General features: G+C 46.6%; 1 protein-coding gene across 4 annotated transcripts in view; it reads left to right on the plus strand.

The window, feature by feature from the left end:
• Positions 1 to 19,945, plus strand: part of GFRA1 (GDNF family receptor alpha 1) — a 232,500-nt gene that overhangs the window by 173,027 nt on the left and 39,528 nt on the right. The gene's annotated exons all lie outside the window — the stretch shown is intronic.

Below are 19,945 nucleotides of genomic sequence, written 5' to 3' on the forward strand. Positions count from 1 at the left end.
TGCTTCAGTGACCCAGAGTAACCATGAATAAAGTGTCCTTAGAGGTGCTTGTGTCTGAGTCAGGGATGTGAGGCACCCAGCAAAGGGCAGTCACTGACTCAGGGCTGCTGAATCTGACCCTTCGTCTTGTCTGCGTGGTTCTGTGCCATGATTCATCTGATCCTCCTGTCAGGAAGCAAGCTCCTGCCAGGCGCAGGATGGCTCGTGCAAGACTCAGGGGCTCAGAATCCGCAGAGCAGGGGCATTACTGCAGGAACGTGTGGGTGACAGCGATGATGATGGAGGTGATGACAAAGAGGGTGACATTTATGTGACATTTGCAGTGCGCCAGGCACTGTGCTGGGCACTCCACCACCCTGGAAGTGGGGGCTGACATCCTCCTCCCTGGTCCACAGAGGAGGAGGCGCGGTCTTGAGCAGCTTCTGCAGTTTTCCAAGTGGTGTCACTGGAACCAGAGCCCAGGGGGTCCAAGGGGCTGCAAAGCCAGAGTTCTGTCCGCTGTCTGCCCGTTTCTGGTGCGATGCGTGTGTCTCCTGAAAACCACCCGCTCGGGGTATGTGGAGTCGGATATTACAGGTGATTTTGTTTCTAACTCTTTATTCATTTTAAAGCAAAAATTTTAAATAAGAGACCTTGGGATCTTGATAAGGCATAAATGCCCCCTCATTAAACATTTTGGATTGGCCAAAATGTTCGTTCAGTTTTGCATACGATGTTACGGGGGGTGGGGGAGGTGGAAGTGGAAGAATCCCTGAAAGAACTTTTTGGCCAACCCAATGATTCACTTCTCATTAGGACAGTGGTTTTCAAACTTTTGGTTTCAGAACTCCTTTATATTCTTAAAATCACTGAGGATCCCAAAGGGCTTTTGTATATGTGGGCTGTCTATCTATGCTTACAGTATTGGGAGTCAAAGCTGGAAAAGTGTTTGTGTATTTATTACTTCATTTAAAAATAGGACCAAGATACCCATTACAGGTTACCAGAAATAACAGAACGTAGTTTTATTTTTTAAAAATCCTTACATTTTTCCAAAACAAAACAAAACAAAAATTCAGGGAGAAGTGTGACATCGTTTTACACTTTCAGAAATCTAGTGTCTGACCAGAGGACTGCTAAGTCACTTCAGTTGTGTCCAACTCTGTGTGACCCCATAGACGGCAGCCCACCAGGCTCCCCCATCCCTGGGATTCTCCAGGCAAGAACACTGGAGTGGGTTGCCATTTGCTTCTCCAATGCATGAAAGTGAAAAGTGAAAGTGAAGTCACTCAGTCGTATCCGAGTCCTAGCGACCCCATGGACTGCAGCCTACCAAGCTCCTCCATCCATGGGATTTTCCAGGCAAGAGTACTGGAGTGGGGTGCCATTGCCTTCTCCTCTTGCCTTACTAGATCAGGGGACATGTGGATTCTTATATCTGCTGTGGCATTCAGGCGGTTTCAGTATTGCATGTCACCTCTGGCCTCTGGAAAAACTCCGCAGTACTCTCGTGAGGACATGAAAATGAGAAGGATAAACCAAGACTTAGCGTGGCTGGGAAAATAGTTCTGACTCAAGAACACCTAAAAGGCTCTCTGAGATTGCCAGGTTCCCAGACTTCACTTTGAGAACTGCTGCACTAAGATCAGAATCGTCTTGGGCTGGAAGACGTGTGCCCACAAGTGTCCGTGTGGTCTCCTGGAACTGAGACAGTCTGAGTGTGTGTGTGGCCGCCTCGTATCCAGCCTGTTCACTCCAGCAGGTCAGGATGGTGAGGCTGGAGGAGGTGGCTGGGAGCCGCTGACACAGCCCTTCCAGGTGGAAGTGGGTACCAGTAACCAGGAAGCTGCTGAACTTCCCGTCGGCTGCCACTCCGGGAATGTGTGGCAGTGAGGGAGTCTGGCCCAGCTTGGTTTCCTGCCCTGGGAGATGCCTTCCCTACAGACAGCACCTCCCTTCTGGTTTCTAGTGCAACAAAGCTTTTTAGTGTTGTATTCAGCGCAGTCAGGCAGAACTCTGGACTGACGTGTAAAAATACATTGTGTCCAAGACTCAGTGGTGCTTTTTTCTCCGGGAAGGGCTTGGTCAGAGTGTCCCCGGTAACCGTCTGGTCCTTGCAATATGTGGACTGTGGACCATGTCAGAGGCAACCCTTCTCTGCTTTCTGCTCCATCATCATTTGCTGTGGGGGAAACTAAAGGATTGTAATGGAATCAGGCCCGAGATAACCCTTAGAATAAGAGATGCTGGGAAACTGGCAGTTTGAGCGTCCTGTGAGCACCTAGACATTCCTATTAGATGGTTAGCTGGCTCCATCTAACAGCTTTAAACTTCTTAGAACGGGGATCTGGGGAGATGTTCACTCCAGCAAAGGATCCTGACATTGTCTTGTGGGAAAACCTTTCTGTGGAAATAGACCAAAGCAAATGGGAAATGCCTCTTCCATGTTCCAAGTTCAAAAGTTCAAGTTGAAGCATTTTTAACTACAAAGATGGTTTGAGAAAGCTGACTTTCTGCTCAAGCCTTCCAGCAGGTGGTTGGTTCCTTCAGTGGCTCAGCAGGGCTGGGGTGCCCGGTGCTTTGTGGGGCCCAGAACATTCCCAGTGATGCTGATGCTGATCTGGGGCCCACACTTGGAAAGACACTGTCTTAAGGAACGTTGCTACAGGAACCTGGTAGGCTACAGTCCATGGGGTCACAAAGAATCAGACATGACTTAACAACTGAACAAAAATAAGGAAGATTGACCAGGTGATAGCCAAGGCTGATGGGCCTCACCCTGCTGTCGGGGTCTGCTAGCTGAGGATGAGAAGGAGTGGGCAGCCGGACGGGCCCTGTGGGGCACTGGGACTTAGGAGGGGCCCTAGAAGAGGCCAGCACACTGTGGCTGAAGTGTGGACTGTTAGCCCAGATTTGGGGGGTGGTGCATAGGAGGAGACAACAGCTGGGCAGTTTCTGTGCTGCCTTAAGTTGGACTCTATCTGGATGGCTGTGGGACCCACTGTGGAGGACTCTAAGGTCTTCTCAGGCCATAAGTGAGCCATGGATGGTTCAGAGGATGAACCATGGCCAAGGTGAATCTATTTAGTTCCCGCCTGAACCAGTCCAACAGCAGGGCAGAACCCTGCCGCATTGATTGTGCAGAGGAAGTAGACAGTCTGGTCATCCATAGGCTGAGCTTGGCCTGAGACTGGAATTCATTTTGCTGAGTTATGCCAGAAAAAAAGGAAAGCAAAGCCAAGCGTTTTAAGACAATTATCTGAATAGAAATCTTCCTTCTAAAATGCCCTTCGGAGCACTCTTCGGCATGAATGATTCACATGAGGAAAGCTGACATGCGTATTCTGCTCTTCTTGTTGCTTTTTCCAAGTGGAAGTGTCTCTGGTTGTCAGGAGGGAACTCGGATGGGCTGTGCCTTTGGAGGAGCTGTGACACAGGTTACTCAACCACACATGGATGTTCAAGATTCAAAAGTGCTACGATTCCATGAGCAAGATCACCGTGAACCTTGACTTGTTCAAATAAATAAGCAGGCTGTCTCCCTGCCGCTAGCTCATTGCTGGTCATAGGGCAGGTGCGGCTGGTGGGGGACCAGATGCAGTGTGCCAGCGGGGCTACATCTCCATCTCTGTCCCTGTTCCACCAGGGCCACACCTCACACGCAGCATCTCGCATCATAGGTGCTTAGTGACTGTGGTCCTTGGGAAGTGGGTGTCTTTGTTGAACCCAGTGCAGCCTGTGCCAGCCACTGTGCCAGGCGCTAGGTGATCAGCACCCTTGGTCTTGGGCACCTAGATGCCGAGGTACCTTTGTTAGTCTGTTAGTCAGATGCTGGGGTTCTGTCTAGGCTGTTCCCCAGCATCCCTAGGCTCGGAGAAAGCAGGAAGGGCTGTTTTCTGGATTTATAAGAGGTGCCACTAAACACTGCCTGTCCATGGGACTCTGTCTCAGGCCCCTTGGGAGAGCATCCTCTTGAGGGAGCCAGGCTTAGTGTCCTCGTCCACCTGGGAGTGGAGGGTGCTGGCCTCAGGTGCCTCCAGAACCCAGCTGATGTTGTGACTGTCCTAGGCTGGGGTCCTGGAGAACACGCTTGCTTCCTCTCTACCTGTCCCTTCACTTAACTCACCTGCCCTGTTACCTGCCCCTCAGGATTGAGACTGGAGACACAGAGCCGGCCTTGAAAGCCCTTTGGTAGTAGTAACAGCTGCACTCATATCCGGTCCTTCGTGAAGTGCTGAACTCGGTGCCAGGCACTGGATTCTGGGCCTTAATCCTCCCACAGCCCTGCTGCCAAGCGCTTGTATTTCACACTCAGGGAGCTGCAGGGACAAAACGCAGCAGGGGCTCTTGGGATTGGAACCATGGTCTGACTTCAGGACTCACGCACACCCTTTTACACTATACCCAACACCCACCAGTGCCAGGGAGGGCCCACATGTGTGTCTGCTCTGCTGGGCAAGGCACCCAAAGAGGGTCCCGGCCAGACCAGTCCCTGTCTCCTGTCTCCAGACTCAGGAGTGGCCTCTGTAGCCAGAAAAGGGTGTTTAGGGAGCTGCTCTCTTCTCCCTGTGGATCTGGGGAGCCCCACGTATTGCACCCCTCCCTTGATGAGGATGACCGTCTTTACCGCCTGGGGAGGTGAGATGCTCAGGGAGGGCCCACCTGGGCCAGGATGACTTCTCCACATGGCTGTGTCCTCGGAGTGCATTTGGACCTTACTGAGCAGTAACAACAGATATTATTTTTTATTTTATGTTTTTAAACTGCAAGCACTATTAAACCAAAAGAATGCCCACTAATTCTGTCATTACATTTTATTGGGCCTAGTAAAGATCACTTATATCCCTTTAAATCAGATTTTGGCTTCTTATGTGCACAGTTCACAGCAAAATGGCAGCAAATGTCCAAGAGCTAGAATGAAAAGATGGAACATTAATTCTTCTTTCATTGCTACAGGAGTAAGTGTAAGCTGGAGGATCCCTCATCTTCTTTGCAAAATCTGGCTCTATCCCTTACCAGCTGGATGTTAGCCTTTCTGGACCCCAGGGTCCTCCATTGTAAAATAAGACTAAGCTGGCTGGTCAGGTTATGGGGTGTTATGGGGCATGGTGACAGGCTGTGAATAAACCTAGCTGTTTGTGCAGCGCCTGGAGCAGCTGGACGTGGACTGCTGTATCCCCTCATCTGAACCCAACTCTTAACACCAAGATGTCCATGAAGAATATTGACCAGCAGGTGACTGGAGCCTGTGGCGTGTGGCACTTGGATTCATTTGTTCGCTCACTCATTCAGTGAATGTTTTCTGAACATTGCCTTATTGTTGTTCAGTCGCTCAGTCCTGTCCGACTCTTTGAAATTCCATGGACTGCAGCACGCCAGGCCTCCCTGTCCTTCACTATCTCCCAGAGTTCTCTCAAACTCATGTCCATTGAGTCGGTGATGCCATCCAACCGTCTCATCCTCTGTCACCTCCTTCTCCTCCTACCCTCAATCTTTCCCAGCATCAGGGTCTTTTCCAATGAGTCAGCTCTTCACATCAGGTGGCCAAAGTATTGGAGCTTCAGCATCAGTCCTTCCAGTGCATATTTGCAGTTGATTTCCTTTATGATGGACTGGTTTAATCTCCTTGTTATCCAAGGGACTCTCAAGCATCTTCTCCAGCACCACAATTTGCAAGCAATTTGCTCAGCCTTCTTTATTGTCCAACTCTCATTTGAGTACATGACTACTGAAAAAAGCATAGCTTTGACTATATGGATCTTTGTCAGCAAAGCAATGTCTCTGCTTTTTAATACACTGTCTAGGTTTGTCATAGCTTTTCTTCCAAGGAGCAAGTGTCTTTCAATTTCATGGTTGCAGTCACAGTCCGACTGTGCCAGGCCTAATCCCAGTTGCTTGCCTTCTCATGGCGGAAGCAGTGTATCATTAAAGTGAAGAGGTGAAAAAGAAACTGATGGAAGGGAGATGTGGATGCAAAGGCCAAAGCCAACACGCTCCGTGGGGCTCAGAGCGGGGAGGAGAGTTGGTGGGAGGGCTCAGAGGAGACCCTTGATGTCACTGTAAATGAGTCAAAATAACTCTTCAAGATCACCCATTTGGGTGGAGTGGTTGAGGGAACAGTTTATTAGAAAATGGTTTATGAGAAGCATGGAAATCAGCTGCTCTGCTCCGCAGGGGGGAAAAAGGTGGAATGTAGTTTTAAATTCAACTGAGAGCATTAGGTAACATGTAGAAACTGGGATTGGGAGTGTGGGTGCAGTGGGGTATGGAGTGAAGTGGAAGTGTGCTGTTGAAAGGAGGATGTTAAACATGAGAATAGGTCCCTAAAAAGAGGATGTATTTTCTGAAATCTGGGGGAGTCATCATCTGATGGTAGTGGAATAAGTGATTTATTCTTTTGACATGTAACACCGCAATCCCGTCTCCTGAACAGTGCCCCATCTAGGAAGGAAGATATTAGGGACTAGTTGTTTGCTGAGCTCAAAGTCTTTGTTGACCTTAAAACAACTTGCCTGGAAGAAAAATGACCTCGTGTGTATTTACTATTGAACATAATTTTCCTTAGGAAGTCTGCAACCCTATTAAAGATTAATAGGAGATCTTCTTTTCATATGTTTCTGCTTAAAGTCTGTTTGTGCAAGTGCAGGCTGTAACCATTCAGACATCCGTGTGCCTTTCCCCCTCTCCACCCCCTCGAAGGGCACAGAAACTAGGCTCCTTTAATATGTGGCAGATTAACATTCAACTGAGCGGAGCTTGGACCTTGGGGCTCAGGTCTCACAGGACAGCCGTTTGGGGGTAGAGAGGAACAAAGAGGGAGCTTTGCAAATTGGTTAAGTCAAGAGAGCCTGTGTAATTTTAATTTTTCATTTTTTGGGAACCCTTGAAGCAGCAAGGTTTGACTGAAGAAGCTTGGCAGCATTTGGGAGAATTTCTAGAATTTACCTGTGTTTCATCAAAGAAGTATCCATAATTATTGTTCAGTTTCTCTGGTCATAAACATTGTCGTGCAACATTATGTCCTTCTGGGGGTGCAGACAGCACCTCCTTAAATTTCACTGGCTTGATGCCAGCCAGGCCAGTAGAGGATATCGTATGGGGATCATGGGTGGTGACCTGTAGAATTGCCTTGACCTGTTTCTGTGGGTGTGATTCCACTGCCCTGTAAAACTCATTTCTCTGCTTGAAGATGTAGAGGACTCACCAGAAAAATCTCTCTTTGGTCCTAATGGAAGGAAAAAGCCTGATGTTAATCGTGAGTTTATCGAGCACATACAGACCCTGAACAGGTGGATTAGTGACCTCAGGACAAAGCATTTCATCTGCCAACTTATTAGCAGATGGATTCTAAGGGAAGTATCTGTGTGGTCATCTCTACCCTCGGGCTTCACAGAGGTCTCAAGGTCAGAGCAGAACAGGAAACAGCAGCGCAGATGAGTGCTCCCCTCATCTAGGAATCTGCTTCGGTTGTAAACAGGTGATAGGTGCCAGGTACACATAATCCTTCAGGAACACTTGGAAGGACTTCCTGTCATTCAGCCAGAGTAAATTAAGCTTCAGGACAGTTAAGGTACTTGCCCCAAATGTCATGGTTTAGTAAGCGATTGAATTGAAATTTAAGTCCTGGCCCATTTTCAAATTCTATATGCAAAACCTTTACTGAGTCCTGCTTTTTCATAGTGTTTTCATTTTCTGTTGCTGCTGGAACAAATTACTATAAATGTGGTGGCTTTAAATAACACAGATGTATTCTCTTCCAGTTTCTGGAGGTCAGAAGCACTACCTGGATCCCACTGAGCTGAAATCAAGGCATCTGCAGGGCTGAATTCCTGCTGAAGGCTTAAAGGGAAAATATACTCTATCGTCTTGTCTCATTTCTTGATTCACGGCCCCTCCCTCCGTCTTCCAAATCGGCAGCAGCCAGTCGGGTCTTTCTCACATGGTATCACCCTGACCTCCTCATCCGACTCCCTCTTCCACTTTTAAAGACCCTTGTAATTACATTGAGCCCATCTGGACAATCCAGATTAATCTCCCCACCTCAAGGTCCACAGCTTTAACCGTATCTGCAAGGAGGCACTATTACTGTGGCAGCTGACATAGTCTTAGGTCTCAGATTCCAGCGTCTATCTAGCACGCATCTTCATGGACCACTGTTCCGCCTCCCATAGTAGTTTCTCTCCTGAGCATCTATCTTGTTTTTAATTTTTGGTGTACCATGGATTGTGGAACCAGATTCCCACCCTCCACCCCTTCCCAGTGGTTTCTAGAAATCACAGAGCCAGGTATCTAGCTTTAATCTAGCCAGGACAATGTGTGCATTTTGTACTAACCACACCACTGCCTCTCTATTATCTTTCTTCGGCCCCAAATACCCACATTAATTTTTGCATTTATTCTGTTGCTTTAAAGCTACATCTGAATTCATCTCAAAATTCTTTCTGAAGCAAGAGTGGGCATAAATAAATGAAACCATGGTGGGTGACCTTTGCTGCCCTGGGTACCTAAGGCAGTTGACTTAGGGTTTCTTAGATTCCAGGATGAATGTCAGGCCACTTCTGTAATTCACTCCTAAAGATGGAGGTGCCTGCAGAGTTCTTGATTTTGTTTTTTAGTTTGCTACTTTGTGTCCAACTCTTTGTGACCCCATGGACTGTGGCCCACCAGGCTCCTCTGTCCATGGTGTTTCCCAGGCAAGAATATTGGAGTGGTTGCCATTTTCTACTCCCAGGCATCTTCTTGACCCGGAGATCAAATGTTCATCTCCTGCATTAGCCAGAAGATTCTTTACCCCTGAGCCACCTGGGAAGCCCCACCTGCAGAATTCCACATGAAGTAAATTCACAGCTTGTTGGTTTGAAGTTTTTAGGATGTGGTTCTATTGGCGATAGATTGGGTGAACATCTAGATTTCTGTTTCTCCTAGTGGCCAAAAGTCACAAAACTGATTACTGAAGTTTTCCTGCAGAAATATTAAAGGAAAAAAAAGTATTGGATAAGATTCACTTCAAGAGGTTTAGCATCTTTGTCACAGACAGCTGTTGGATACTTGAGAGCATAAATGATACTTTCATTATCCAGAAAAAAAACTCCCAATTTCTTTTCTACCTCCATTTCTTCCTGTAAAATCAAGTACCACCAAAGTTAGGTTTTCTGCAATAATGGGCGTTCTATAGCATGGATAATACAAAACAGATCTATTTGATTTGACTATGCAGCTTAGCGTTGTTTGTGATGTAGCTATACTCCCATCATGACTGAGGTCTGCTTACTGCATGACTAGCGGTGTGTGCATTGGAGAAATTTGCTGAGGGAGCTGAAGGGAGGAGTCTCAGCTGAAGGACAGCTCTGGGGCATCGAGTCAGGGACTGCAAGGAGCCTCTTCTGGGTTGGGATGGATCCCCGTACCGACTACCCTAGCTTGCTTTTCAGATTTGCCACGTAGAGATGAGCTGTCAAGCCCTGTCAGCCCTCTGCAGATGTGGATGGATGGCTGTTATTGTTGATGCTGGGTGACTTGGTGAGGGGTGTGGAGATTGAGCTGATGCTGACCTGGACTTCCTCTGGGGGCTGCTGCAGTTCAATGTGAACAGAAAGGCTAAGGAGGCATCGCATCTCTGCCCTGCAGCCTGCTTTTACCAAGCCCACCACCCACAGATAGACCCCAAGCCAGATGCGTGGACTAAAATGATGCATGCCTCCACCTACATTCGCTCTTGTTGTGGGTCAAGCCCAGAGGGCAGTGACCACAGCCTCCTGGGACCCATATGCTAGACTGGGAGCCGCCAAGGAGCCAGCAGAGCAGGGCCTCCCCAGGATGAGGGGCACAGGTGCAGGGCGTTGGGTTAAAGGGGCTGGAACCTCCCCAAGAATCTGGATGAACCTGAGCAGGGATTTGAGGGGGAACAGGCTTGACTTCTGCTTGGTCACAGGGGCCTTCCTGTTCCAGGAAACACAAATATTAGGCAAGCCTTGAAGACTGCTGGGACCTCACACCTCCCTTTCCCAGTCACATGTGGCTGCGGTCTGGCTAAGTCACCAAGAAACACATCAGTTGGCTGAGGGTGGGAAGCCGCATCAAGGGGCCGAGGAACACAGCGGGGCTTTGGCTTTCTGCGCCTGGGGCATGCAAACCTGCCCCCGGGCCTTTGCTCCAGGGAGGTCACATTTGCTCCCAGGGAGTGGGAGGACCCGGGCTTTCTGAAGGACAGCCTGAGCCCCCCTTCCCAGCCCGTCCCTGGCAAACACTGGGCCTCTGCTTCAGGAAGCCAGAGTGTACTGTCCAAGGAAGGAAGGGACCAGCAAGTCAGGAACCACCACCCCAACCACCCCGCCCCCCACCGCCCGCCCGCAAAATCTGTTCAACATAGACTCTGATTTGCTGAAGGATGCTTTCCAGATGTGTTCTCCAGTAGGCTGCTGGAGAAGAAGGGCTAAGGTAATTTTCTAAAAACAGAAAGAGGAAAAATCTGTTTTGTGTCACTGTTCCAGAAAATTACCATTGCCCTGCTCTTGCTTTGTCATCCTAGGCAGCGTGTTTTTCTAATTGATTTTATTCTTCATAAGAGATCAGCAGTTTTAACAAACTTACTGATGTTTAGTCATTTAAAAAAATATGTTTTCCCCCTAAACTCCTGGGGGGAAAAAATAGCTTTTCTTAAAATGCTTTTGTTCTATGAGCTCATATGGCTGAGAGGTTTTTAAGTAACACCTCAGGATCCCTAGCTTCAGATTTGTTGAGTTTGTTTTGGTCAGTCTTACTGCCCTCAGTGACACAGGTTAACCTGTTTTAGGCACAGATGTGTTAATACTTCATTTTATTGCACTTTGCAGAAGCTGCGTTTTATACAGATTGAAAGTTTGCAACAACCCTGCATTGAACGAGTCTGTCTGCACCGTTTTTCCAGTAGCATTTGCCCACTTTGTGTCTCTGTGTCACATTTTGGTAATTCTTATACTAGTTAATACGTAAGTGATTTGTTGTGGTGGTCTGTGATCAGTGACCTTTGATGTTGTTACTGCATTTGTTTTGACATTTTTAACAGCAGAGTATTTTTAACTAAGGTATGTACATTTTTTGGACCTAATGGTATCCCTCACTCAATGAGAATGCTATATAGTAAGAGCAAAACTTTTACATCCACGGGAAAGCCAGAATATTCGTGTGACTTGCTTTATTGTAGTATCCGCTTTACTACTTGCAACATCTCTGAGGTCTGCTCGTCTGTCATATAAAGAGCAGCAGAAGATAGATTAAGATACATATTTCTCTGCGTTGAGCTTGCTGTATTTTTTTGTGGCAAGTGCTTCGCATTAGAATGGACCAGAAATTGGGGAGAAAAGATGAAGGGGTGGGAAATAAAAATGTGTTGCACAAAGTGTATTCTAGGCTCTGAGCAAGGTGCTTCATATAACTGTTAGTAAGGTATCACGGCAGCCGTTTAAGGCAACTCTAGTTCCATTACCCCATTTTCCTGGTGATGAAACTGAGGATTAGAGATGTCCAATACGTAGCTAAGTTATTTAACCATGGAAGGTAGGACTGGGATTAGAAACAGGTGCATGCCACTCCCAGGGCCGTCATTTTTTGGCTCCGCCAACTGACCCACTGAGAGTGCTCTTAGAAACTAAATGCCTTGAGTTGCGATCCAAGACTTTAAAGCCCTAACACTCATGTTGGATTCAGAGCAAAACACCAGTGATTTCTAACACAAGCAAATTAATGAATGGATTCTATTGCTTCTGAGTTGCTAGTGGGTCAGCAAGTCTTGTGGTCCTGTATGGGCAGTGGTGTTGCCCCAAAGACTCCTTAATAAAAGGTAGCCTCGTCCATGGACAGACTCACCACCTTCTTGGGCAGAGTCCTGCACCCTCTCTGACCCCTCCTGAGCCCCAGTGTTGCCTGCAAAGTGCTCACTGAGGCTGTCAGTGGAATCTTAGGAAGAGGACTGAGAACACTCTGGTCAAACAGTGGGAAGGACAGAGCAGTTATACACTGCTGCTGCTGCTGCTAAGTCGCTCCAGTCGTGCCTGACTCTGTGTGACCCCATAGATGGAGCCCACCAGGCTCCCCTGTCCCTGGGATTCTCCAGGCAAGAACACTAGAGTGGGTTGCCATTACACTAGATGACTTTAATTCAATTGCAGGGAAATTAAAGTCCAACACCCTCCTTACTTCTTCCTTCCTGGGCTGTTATAGACAGCTAGCAATTCCTCTTCCAGTGAAAGCCCTCTGCCACCACTCACCATGTGACAGTGAGCAGGACCTTAACCTCTTTGGCCCTCAGCTTTCATGCATGTGAGATGTGGGGATCCCGTAGAAAGATCTGGTCTCTAGGGACTTCGCTGGTGGCCCAGTGGTTAAGCCTTCACCTGCCAGTACAAGAGTTCTATCAGCGGGGAGCTGAGATCCCGCATGCCTTGGGGCCAAAAACCAAAGCACAAATGGAATCAGTATTGTAACAAATTCAATAAAAGACTTTAAAAAATGGTCTTCATCAAAAACATCTTAAAAAAAAAAAAAGACGTGATCTCTATAGTCAAAAGAAACCAAATGCCTTGACACTAAAATCGTGTGTAATGGTGGAGTGGAATCATGGATGAAAATAATAATAACGCATGGAAAACAAGTGGGTTTCTTCTCCAAGTAGCTTCAAGTGTCCAACAGACTGTTCTGAAGTGGAAGGGAAATCCAAAGTCGTCAAACATCATATGATGATGTTCAGGAACTCTGGTTAATTAGTGTCAGAGCCTGGATCCCATTCAGGATCTCACAGTTCTTTGCCCAAGGCTCCATTCCATCAACCACACAGCTTGTGTCCAAGTATGGGATTTGCCCTGGGGAGAAGAAAAAAAAACACAAACATTTACAGGATTAGAATAATCCAGGATGAGTGAAACTGGGCATTACTAGTATGTTTTTGAACTGTTCCCCATAACTCTATTTTCCTAAAAATGTTAGCAGAAAAAGTAGGTAAATGATTTTTCCTCCACTGTCAAAAGACCATCTGCTGTTTGAGAAGACTCTCCTAGATTTTATCATTATAATCATTTTTCTATTTCCAGTTAGCAGCATGCTTCCTTTAATACGATATTTTCTGCATAAACCACTGTTTTCTCTTCAGCAGATTTCCTAAGGCCAACTTGGCATTTGCGGGCATTTTTCTCCTCTTTAAGGGTGGGAAATTTCTCCTTTCAGAGGGAGATACATTTCTACATTAGTGCCTATTCATTTTCTTTTCATTTTCTCAGAGAAAAACAATCAGGTTCATCACTGCTGTTGTCATGGAGATTTCATGTCTCCAGAAGACATGCACTTGTGGAATTTCTTTGTTAATCCCACCCTGGCCGTGTAAGCTTTCTTGTTTGGATCACTGCAGCCCAGGCAGAGGAAGTCATTGAAAAAGGTTATCGTGTGGTTCTTTACCCAGGGTGGGCAGGAGGATATGTGTACCGGGCCGTCCTGGAATGCGGGGCTGGTTGGCCACTGGACAGATGGAGGTCTGAGAATCGTGCAGCCTGCTAGATGCTTGACTCCCGTGGTGCCACGACCTCAGCACAGTCACAAGCCACCTCTCTTATCTTCCCTGCAAACTGTCCTCTCCTGGGTGCCCCGCTACACTCTGTGACTCCACAGTCTACTGAGCTGATTCTGCCCCCTTCTTTTTTGCAGTCTTGATTTTCTTTTTTAAAAATATTTATTTATTTGGCTGTGTCGGGTCTTTGTTGTGGCACTGAGGATCTTCGATGCATCACTCGGGATCTTTGGTTGTGGCACACAGGCTCTGGAGCACGAGGGCTCAGTACTTGTAGCACTAGGGCTTAGTTGCTCCATAGCATGTAGGATCTTGGGGCCTTTCAGGTGGTGCTAGTGGTAAAGAACATGCCTGCCAATGCAGGCGACATAAGGGATGCGAGTTTGATCCCTCAGTCAGGAAGATCCCCTGGAGGGGGACACGGCAACTCACTTCAGTATTCTTGCCTGAAGAACCCCATGGACAGATGAATCTGGCGGGCTACAGTCCATAGGGTCACACAGAGTCAGACACAACTGAAGCAACTTAGCACACAGGCATGCGGGATCTTAGTTCCCCAATCAAGGATTGAACCTGAGTTCCGTGCATTGTAAGTCAGATTCTTGGCCACTGGACCACCAGGGAAATCCCTAGTCTTGACTTTCATTCCATCAACACCCACCATGAGCTTCCCTGGTGGATCAGCTGGTAAATAATCTGGCTGCAATGAGGGAGACTTGGGTTCGATCCCTGGATTGGGAAGATCCCCTGGAGAAGGGAATGGCTACCCACTCCAGTATTATGGCCTGGAGAATTGCATGGACTCTGTAGTCCATGGGGTCACAGGTTGGACTGGACTGAGTTGACTTTGACTCACTCACTCAACACCTACCATTCAGGGCATCCTCCTTCGCTCCTTCTCCTCTAGTCCTCAGTTCTTGCCTCTGGGTACTCACTGGCTCAGCCTCCTTCCTTCCTTTGGCCAGTTTCCTGCTCTTCTCATCTCTGCTATTGCAGGGAGGGCACAGAAGAAGCTTCAAGCAAATCTTTGCTTAAGAACATAAACACCCAAGAGTCCTTCTCTTCTGCAGACCTGATCGTGTTATTTCTCTGTTTAAAATCCTTTGGTGGTTCCCTCTGCTTTCAGGATAAAATCCAGCCTCTTAGGTCATTCAAGGCCCTTGCTGATCTTGCCAGCACCATCTCCTGTCACTCACCTGTGGCCCCGCCATCCCAAGTGAACAATTGACAATTTTCTGGATGAGGCATGTGTTAGCTGCTGCTGCTGTTTTTGTTTAGTTGCCAAGTCATGTCTGAGTCTGTTTGACTCCGTGTGTTAGGTGTAGTGGTTGAGAATGTCCTATGGCTCTGGAGTCCCATAGAATGTGGTCACATTACAGCTCCAGCACAGAGTTCTACAACCTCCGAGGAGTTATTTAATCTCTCTTTGCCTCAGTGTCTCCATCTGCTAAATGGGACTGGGAGTATCAACTATTACAGTTAAAATTAAATATGTGAATAGATGCCAGACACTTCAATCAGTGCCTGGCAGGTACAAATACTCTATGATTGTTCTCCTGGGATTTTTATGAATGTGGTTACTTTATCACTTACTGCTTCCTTCTGCAGAGGGAACACCCTCTTCCACCTTTACCTGAAGGATCCTACTGATCCTCCAAGCCTCAGTCTCAATATTACAACTTTTCTGAAACTAGTTCCTGCTGTGTTAAAAGCTTAACTTGTAAAGTAAGAATTTGTTGTTGTTCAGTTGTTAAGAAGTGTTCAACTCTTTGCAACCCCATGGACTACAACATGCCAGACTTCCCTGTCCCTCACTAACTCCTGGAGTTTGCCCAAGTTCATGTCCATTGACATGTCCATTGATGCTATCCAACAGTCTCATCCTCTTCCACCTTCTTCTCCTTCTGCCTTCAGTCTTTCCCAGCATAATGGTCTTTTCCAATGATTCAGCTCTTCACATCAGGTGGCCAAAGTATTAGAGCTTCAGCTTCAGCATCAGTCCTTCCAATGAGTATTCAGGATTGATTTCCTTTAGGATTGACTGCTTTGATCCCCTTGTTGTCCAAGGGACTCTCAAGAGTTTTCTCCAGCACCACAGTTCCAAAGCATCAGTTCTTTGGCACTCAGCCTTTATGGTCCAACTCTCATTGAGTACATGACTACTGGAAAGACCATAGCTTTGACTGTACAGACCTTTGTCAGCAAAGTGATGTCTTTGCTTTTTAATATGCTGTCTAGGTTTGTCATAGCTTTTAAATCCTGGTTCTGCTATTCACTATTTCACTCTAGTCAAAACTCAATAAGATGTTGTTTCCTCCTCTGTGAAATTAAGATAACAGAGTAATTGTCCTTACCTTATTAGAGTTGCCAGGGAAAAATATAAAGTATATGAAGACGTACCTAACATATTCTAAACACTTGATTCATGTTGTGTTACTTTTATTAGCAACTTTTCCTGTCTTTTATTGAGAACTAGCCATAGTGGTATTATCATCTTTTTACTTGTTTCTCTCGGCTTCTAGATGGCAGGTTATTTGGGTTCAGGGACAGGGAACTCATTCATCCTTATTAACACATGCATTTGACCCGTCATTCAGTCAATACAAAGGACAAGAAGTCAGCTGCTTTGTCAATACCTGTAATCATTTGCACACGTTGCTTTGAGAGATTTCAGTGGCTGTGTTGTTGGGATGGGAGCATCTTTAGAGAGAACTGTTTTCTTTCTTTGGAAGATACTGGAGACGGGAGGTTAATTTATGACACCATTTCACATGTCATTTGACACAAAGGTGATTAGGGATGGGAGAGGTAGCTCATCCAGGAAGCTCTGAAATTCAACTCCCAAGAACTTTGAGTTCCCAAGAACTCGAAGGAAGTAAAGATACTTCCTTTATCTGTGGGATTGACTACACCATGCCGGTATTTTGAGAGCATTGTGCTAGTAGAGGAAAACAACAGAATGGGAAAGACTAGGGATCTCTTCAAGAAAATCAGAGATACCAAAGGAACATTTCATGCAAAGATGAGCTTGATAAAGGACAGAAATGGTATGGACCTAACAGAAGCAGAAGATATTAAGAAGAGATGGCAAGAATACATAGAAGAACTGTACAAAAAAGATCTTCACAACCCAGATAATCACGATGGTGTGGTCACTGACCTAGAGCCAGACATCCTGGAATGTGAAGTCAAGCGGACCTTAGAAAGCATCACTACGAACAAAGCTAGTGGAGGTGATGGAATTCCAGTTGAGCTATCTCAAATCCTGAAAGATGATGCCGTGAAAGTGCTGCACTCAATATGCCAGCAAATTTGGAAAACTCAGCAGTGGCCACAGGACTGGAAATGGTCAGTTTTCATTCCAATCCCAAAGAAGGGCAATGCCAAAGAATGCTCAAACTACCGCACAATTGCACTCATCTCACACGCTAGTAAAGTAATGCTCAAAATTCTCCAAGCCAGGCTTCAGCAATATGTGAACCGTGAACTTCCTGATGTTCAAGCTGGTTTTAGAAAAGGCAGAGGAACCAGAGATCAAATTGCCAACATCTGCTGGATCATGGAAAAAGCAAGAGAGTTCCAGAAAAACATCTATTTCTGCTTTATTGACTATGCCAAAGCCTTTGACTGTGTGGATCACAATAAACTGTGGAAAATTATGAAAGAGATGGGAATACCAGACCACCTGATCTGCCTCTTGAGAAATTTGTATGCAGGTCAGGAAGCAACAGTTAGAACTGGACATGGAACAACAGACTGGTTCCAAATAGGAAAAGGAGTTCGTCAAGGCTGTATATTGTCACCCTGTTTATTTAACTTACATGCAGAATACATCATGAGAAACGCTGGACTGGAAGAAACACAAGCTGGAATCAAGATTGCCGAGAGAAATATCAATAACCTCAGATATGCAGATGACACCACCCTTATGGCAGAAAGTGAAGAGGAACTCAAAAGCCTCTTGATGAAAGTGAAAGAGGAGAGTGAAAAAGTTGACTTAAAGCTCAACATTCAGAAAATGAAGATCATGGCATCCGGTCCCATCACTTCATGGGAAATAGATGGGGAAACAGTAGAAACAGTGTCAGACTTTATTTTTCTGGGCTCCAAAATCACTACAGATGGTGACTGCAGCCATGAAATTCAAAGACACTTACTCCTTGGAAGGAAAGTTATGACCAACCTAGATAGCATATTCAAAAGCAGAGACATTACTTTGCCAACAAAGGTCCATCTAGTCAAGGCTATGGTTTTTCCAGTGGTCATGTATGGATGTGAGAGTTGGACTGTGAAGAAGGCTGAGCGCCAAAGAATTGATGCTTTTGAACTGTGGTGTTGGAGAAGACTCTTGAGAGTCCCTTGGACTGCAAGGAGATCCAACCAGTCCATTCTGAAGGAGATCAGCCCTGGGATTTCTTCTGAAGGAATGATGCTAAAGCTGAAACTCCAGTACTTTGGCCACCTCATGCGAAGAGTTGACTCATTGGAAAAGACTCTGATGCTGGGAGGGATTGGAGGCAAGAGGAGAAGGGGACGACAGAGGATGAGATGGCTGGATGGCATCACTGACTCGATGGACGTGAGTTTGAGTGAACTCCGGGAGTTGGTGATGGACAGGGAGGCCTGGCGTGCTGCGATTCATGGGGTCGCAAAGAGTCGGACACGACTGAGTGACTGATCTGATCTGATCTCTAAGAACAGCATAGGGTTGTGATTTGTAGAGCTGGCAGATTACCATGATGAAAATTCTCCTACCTAGTCCACTTTCAAGCTACCACTTTGAAGTTAACCAACTCGCAGAATTCATGAAAATGTACCAGTCCACCTGCTTGTGCAACCACCGTATAAACTTCCTCTGCCTTCAGTTTTTGTATCTGTTAAATGTGAATCCCATAAAGTGATCATCGTGTCTCCAAACATGAATGGCAGAGGGAGGTGGATCAGAGGTGAAGGAACCAGCGAAATGTTCATGTTTCAGCAATGCCTCGTGGGCTCACTGTTATTTTTGAAACTCTTGCCATCCGCTGGCTGGTTTTGTCTTAGTACTGAGATCTGGGCTGACAATCTTCTCTCCAAAACCAGCCTGTTCAGGGCGATGCTCAGAGCAGTATATCTAGTTTTATCCTCCCAATCAGGGTTATGTTCTCTGCAGCAGACTAACTCAATTAGCCTTTCATTCCAGAGTCCAATTGTGAGTCAATTCTGAGGTTGTTAAGCAAAATGAGTCTGGTGGCATTAGCCTCCCGCTGGAGGATAGTAATCCGAGTCACGGTGCTGTTCAGTTAATAGTCTGCTCGAGAGACTACGAGAAGCAGGAGGCTTGGAGACAGTGCGACCTTTCATCCCTCTCTGGGGGGCAGCTGGGAGCACGGGGCTGCCAGGTCAGGGAGCTGATCAGCTTGTGTGCAGAGCTGGAGTCCCAGCTGCCTGAACCACACAGTTGGCCTCTGCAAAGTTAGAAGCCCAGTGCCATGAGATCATTAACTTTCATGACCAGGAAAACTCTTCTGAAATTGACACTCGATCCAAGATGGATGCCATTGGTGCCAGTTGAGTAAGTCTGAGTCACCTTTAGGGATTTCTTCTGAAAGATAAATCCTTTAACCAGGCTACAGAAAATGGCCAGGTTTTACGCCCTTCGGTGTGTTCAATTAGAGTCAGAAAACACCAGCTAGGCTCAGACTGTGGGAGGGATGCGGGCACACACACACACACACACAGACGCATGCACCAGCCTCATTTGGAGGATTTTTGCCAAGCCACTTAACTGCACCACATGGCCCCGCTTGGGAAGCATTCTGAGGAGTGTCAGGTGCTGTGCAAAGAAAATAAAACAGAACTCCAGCACCTGCCCCGGGGAGTCACAGTTATGGAACCAGGCACACGACATACGGAGTGTACAGATCGGTGCAGATAGGAAAGCTCAGACACGCCTTGTTTACATGGGTTCAAGGAGAGACCAATCCCATAGGAACACTGTGCAGCCTTTCCAATGTGCTGTGCACACAGATCATTTCATCAGGCCTTTTAATCTTCTTCCAGTTCAAATTGTAGGAAAAGGGCCCAGAATATGCTTCCTACAGACCCTTTACAAACCCCTGTGATCTCCACACATTCTACCTTGCTCAGCCCCACCCAGGCAACCCTGTTTATACCATTAGAGATGCTAAGTAAATACAATTTCTTGGGTGGAAAGAGGTAAAAACAGCCCTGGGTATGTTGGCTGCCAACTCGAGTGCGCTAAAGAGAAGAAGCTAAGACAGCCATCCATTGTCTCCTGTAATCGCCAGATAATTTAGCTTCTCTTGAAGTCTGTTGTGTTCCTCACATAGAAACAGAGCTGTTGTCTGCTCGGATGACCTCAGAGATGGCCCAGTTCTCATTTAGAATTTCTCCAACAATATCCTCTTCAGACTGAAAAACAGCCGGTTG

The sequence above is a fragment of the Bos indicus x Bos taurus genome, chromosome 26 (genome assembly GCF_003369695.1).
Source record: "Bos indicus x Bos taurus breed Angus x Brahman F1 hybrid chromosome 26, Bos_hybrid_MaternalHap_v2.0, whole genome shotgun sequence".
Taxonomy (NCBI): domain Eukaryota; kingdom Metazoa; phylum Chordata; class Mammalia; order Artiodactyla; family Bovidae; genus Bos; species Bos indicus x Bos taurus.